Source organism: Arvicanthis niloticus, chromosome 11, assembly GCF_011762505.2.
Source record: "Arvicanthis niloticus isolate mArvNil1 chromosome 11, mArvNil1.pat.X, whole genome shotgun sequence".
In the NCBI taxonomy this organism is placed as follows: domain Eukaryota; kingdom Metazoa; phylum Chordata; class Mammalia; order Rodentia; family Muridae; genus Arvicanthis; species Arvicanthis niloticus.
Window position 1 is genome coordinate 8,118,214 of NC_047668.1, and position 5,200 is coordinate 8,123,413.

A 5,200-nucleotide genomic window follows, 5' to 3' on the forward strand; every position below is an offset into this window, starting at 1 on the left:
AGCACTTCTTGACATCAGCAAGAAGAATGCAAATTGATCCATTCTTATCTCCTTATACAAAGCTCAAGTCCAAGTGGATCAAGGACCTTCATATAAAAATAGATACATTTTATCTAATAGAAGAGAAAGTGGGAAATAGCTTCAACACATTGTCACAGGGGAAATTTTCCTCAACAGAACACCAATGATGTTCTAAGATCAACCATTGACAAATGGAACCTCATAGAATTCAAAAGCTTCTGTAAGGCAAAGGACATGTTTAATAGGGCAAAATGACAACCTACAGATTGGAAAAAGATTTTCACCAACCCTTCATTTGATAGAGAATGAATATCCCAAATATATAATGATCTCAAGAAGCTGGACTCCAGAGAACCAAATAACCCTATTAAAATGGAGTACAGTGCTAAGCAAAACATTCTCAACTGAGGAATCTCGAATAGCAAAGAAGCACCTAAAGAAATGATCAATTAATAACTCTGGGAGTCCATTTTTAGTTTTAAGTCATGTACATTGGCTGCCAGCCTATTTATGTAGTTAGAGACAAGCTTTAACAAGATGGGCAGGAATAAAAGTATTCGCAGGACAAGAAGGGCTAGCATGATCAAGCTATATGCCATTCCTGAGGTTTGATGTTGGGGGCTGACTTTTAGCAGAAAGCAGCTATCAGCATTGCAGCCATCTTGAGCCATATACCCTGACATGAGATTTGAATTACAATAGCCTACAACAGCTGAGAACACTCTGATAATCTTGGTTTAGATACCTTGAGATTAAAGGTATGTGAGGTTATAGAGATCAGAGTCAGAGACAAGACCTAAGGGCATGATTAAAGGTGTAACTTAGAGGCGTGGCTTAGAAGTCAGACTATAGAAGACAGAACCAGAGATCAGAGAATGTATAGACGGAGATGAGAGAATACAGGGGATCATCAGAGACGAATCTCAGACATTAGGTAGAATCTGCCGTCACCCTCGCTCTTGCTGAAACCCGACCTGCAGATCGGAGCAGCAGCTTGGGCCGGGATACAGTGGCCGCCCAAACGTGGGTCGGCCCAGGCCTCAACATTTTGCCTGGGCTGCAACATTTATTTTAGCCGCCCCAACTTGGGGCTAGTGCGGTCCCCAACAGTTTGACAATATGAAAATACTGACCTCAGGCCATGGACAATTTTATTGGCATTATCTGCAACATCAAAGCTAAATAGAACAACATTCTTTAAGTTCATAATCACACTATCCAAAGTTAAAACACCCAGAGAGGTGTTATGATTATGCCAAATACCCTACAGGTGTCTTTAAACTTTTTTTCTAATTATAATGACAATCATTGTTAAATTTTAGAAGTAACACTACTCCAATGATATTTGTCATAAAACTTGAGATGGCTCCTAACTCTTGAACCCTGAGCCTCCTTCAGATAATTTGAATATGATAAAGAACATCAATACATTGTTACAGACACCTATATAAATCCTTTTGTATACTCAATATATTAGTAACATTTTTTTTTGCTAGATGGTTAACAAAAATAGCTGTCTTAACTTCTTGTGTCAATGCTATTGCAGAAGCAATGGTACTAGCAATTAATGTCATTAAAGCTGTTTTACCAGCAATAATCAAGTCCACTACCCTCTTGCTTCTTCTTAAAACCTAACTCACTTCTTCCAGCACTTTCAAGCTTTTTTCAGAGAATCAGAGAATAACAGGCTAGCAAGCCAAGGATGGGTAAGATTCTTCACAGAGCATTACCAACCTAAGACAGAAGTGCACTGCTCATGATAATTCATATTCCATGATGGGTAAGGAAGGCTTTCTTGTCAGAATGACCTAAGACAGCATCAGTCTGGTTTATGCACTAAAAGGAGATACAATAAAAAAAATGTGGAGAGCTTTTGGGGCTGCATGACAGGAATCTGACATTGGCCAAGGACAAGGAAATGGACTAAAGGCAGGAATCTGACATTAGGCTGAAACAAAGAAGTAATTCCAGGCATCTAAATTCTAGGCTAGGACAAAGAAGAAATTTCAGGCAGGAGTCTAAATCTTAGGCTAGAACAAACTAATTATAGGCAGAAATCTAAATCTTAAGCTAGAACAAAGAAGTAGGATCCAGGCAGGAAAATGCCTTTGGGCTAGAACAGAGAAGCCAGCTCACATATTGTGGTCATCCTGATAAGCCCTTAGAAATAGTGATCACAGGAGTTATAACAGGACTCTGTTTATTGTTGTGCATGTTCTTTGACTATCTGGGTTTATTGTCTTGCTTGTTCATTGACTATTTGCATCTATTATATTGCTAGTTCCTCAACCTAGAACTGACCTTAATACTTACATGTAATTTAAACAGTATAAAGGCAAAAACTGAGGAAGAGGGATGGGATAGGGGATTAATGGTGGGGGAATTGGGAAGGGGGAAGTCATCTGAAATGTAAATAAATGAAATATTGACAAAAAATGTACATTAATATTATTTTGGCTTAAATGCTTACATTTTAAAATATGAGTTTGAAAATAAATTTTATATAATTATTAATTAAAGATGTCAGATTAATGCTAGGTGAAGGATATTTTCATATCTTATAGTTAATAAAACTATTTAAAATGAAAAAAAATGTTCAACATACTTAGTCATCAGGAAAATGCATTTTTCTATATAATCTAATCCACAGTATTTTGAATTGTGTGTTCCTGCTAATGAAATATTTTGGATACTTCTTTTCTTTTGTTAGTCACTGGGTTTAATTGGACTGCTTCAGAAACCCTTTTGGTGGATTCAGGGAAAAAATATCCTTTTGAGAGTATAAACATGTGATTTTTGTACTCCATGGAGAAAAGGACACATTAAGGATACAGATACACAATAAAAAAATGTTTTGTTCAGTGTAGATTAAAAATGAATTTGCATTGTTATGAATAATCTAAGAAATTTTGAGAAAAACACTTGAAAATGAGCTCTAGGTTCATTGAGTGAGATATCCTGTATTAACAAAGAAAGAAGGAAGGAAGGAAGAAATGAAGGAAGGAAGAGGAAGGAAGGAAGGAAAGAAAGAAATAAAGAAAGAACAAAGAAACAAAGAAACAAGGGAACAAAGAAAAGAAGGAAGGAAGAAGCAATCTTAATGGTGAAATCAATAAAATAGAAATAAAGACGTACAGGACGACAGACACTTGGTTTTCATTTCACTGCTAAAATTATATCAAGAAATTTTTGCTTAATTTGAAGTAAGAATATCTACTTTTAATACATATCTTGAAGCAGGAAGGCAAATCTTTTATCCAGACGTTCAGCCTTGTAGATAAGCAACTCCTGGATTTTTGGACTTTCCATTCACAGCTGGCCATTGCTGTATTATCTGGACCGCAGCCTCTTTCATGAAACAGAGAAGGATGGGCCTGAACGATTTTATTCAGAAGATTGCCAGCAACACCTATGCATGCAAACAGGCTGAAGTTCAGTCCATTTTGAAAATGTCTCAACCTCCGGAGCCTGAGCTTATGAACACCAACCCCTCTCCTCCACCAAGTCCCTCTCAACAAATCAACCTGGGTCCATCCTTCAATCCTCACGCCAAATCCTCTGACTTTCGCTTCTTGAAAGTGATCAGAAAGGGCAGTTTTGGAAAGGTTCTTCTGGCAAGGCACAAGGCAGAAGAAGCATTCTATGTGGTCAAAGTCTTACAGAAGAAAGCCATCCTAAAGAAGGAGGAGAAGCATATTATGTCGGAGTGGAATGTTCTGTTGAAGAATGTGAAGCACCCTTTCCTGGTGGGGCTTCACTTCTCTTTCCAGACTGCTGACAAACTCTACTTTGTCCTCGACTACATTAATGGTAGAGAGCTATTCTACCATCTCCAGAGGGAGCACTGTTTCCTGGAACCACGGGCTCGCTTCTACGCAGCTGAAATAGCCAGTGCCTTAGGTTATCTGCACTCCCTAAATATAGTTTATAGAGACTTAAAACTAGAGAATATTCTCCTAGAGTTACAGGGACACATTGTCCTCACTGACTTTGGGCTCTGCAAGGAGAACATTGAGCACAACGGGACAACGTCCGCCCTCTCTGGCACGCCTGAGTATCTCGCTCCAGAGGTTCTCCATCAGCAGCCGTATGACAGGACAGTGGACTGGTGGTGCCTTGGGGTTGTCTTGTATGAGATGCTCTATGGCCTGCCTCAGTTCTATAGCTGGAACACCGCTGAGATGTACGACAATATTCTGAACAAGCCTCTCCAGTTGAAACCAAATATTACAAACTCAGCAAGACACCTCCTGGAGAGCCTCCTGCAGAAAGACCTGACCAAGAGCCTGGGTGCCAAGGATGACTTTATGGAGATTAAGATTAATATTTTCTTCTCTTTAATTAACTGGGGTGATCTCATTAATAAGAAGATTACACCCCCATTTAACGCAAATGTGAGCGGGTCCAGTGACCTTAGGCACTTTGATCCTGAGTTTATTGAGGAGCCTGTCCCCAGCTCCATTGGCAGGTCCCATGACAGCATCCTCGTCACAGCCAGTGTGAAGGAAGCCGCTGCAGAAGCCTTCCTTGGCTTCTCTTGCGCACCTTCCATGGACTCCTTCCTCTCAGTGCTCCCAGGATGGTTCTGAAGGATTTCCTCCACGTTTTCTAAAGTTAGCCTTTGGTGGAGTTGCCAGCTGACAGAATATCTTAAAAGAGAATTTGCACACTTGGAAGCTTGGCAGCCCCGCCCACCCAGCACAGGCTGCTTGGGGGAGCCGGAAGTTTTCCAAGTAGCACATCCTCTTAGTGAGCTTGTGAGGTCTTCAATTCTTCCTTCCAATGTGGTGCTAGCTCTAAAGAGCGTGAGAGTGCTGCCAGAGACAGACACCTTGGTATCAGTTAGGAGGAAGATGCAGGTCTAAGGGAATCCCCCACAAGTCTGAGCTGTGATCAAGAATATTCTGCAATGTGCCTTTTCTGAGATAGTGTTAGCTCCAAAATTTTTCCTATTGCAGAGTGTTAAGTTTTTGTTTGGTTGGGTTTTTTTCCCCTTGTGGATTTCCCGTGTTTGCAGTAGTGTGAGTGTGCTATGCCTTATCACAGATGGTTTTGTTGTAAGCATCAGTGTGACACTTGCAGGACACTACAATGTGGGACATTGTTTGTTTCTTCCACATTTGGAAGATAAATTTATGTCTAGACTGTTTTGTAAGATATAGTTAATAACTAAAGCCTC

The 5,200-nt window shown here is 39.9% G+C and overlaps 1 pseudogene; it reads left to right on the forward strand.

The window, feature by feature from the left end:
- Positions 1–3,371: 3,371 nt before the first annotated feature.
- Positions 3,372–4,610, forward strand: LOC117717336 (serine/threonine-protein kinase Sgk1 pseudogene; annotated as a pseudogene).
- The last annotated feature ends 590 nt before the right edge of the window (positions 4,611–5,200 follow it).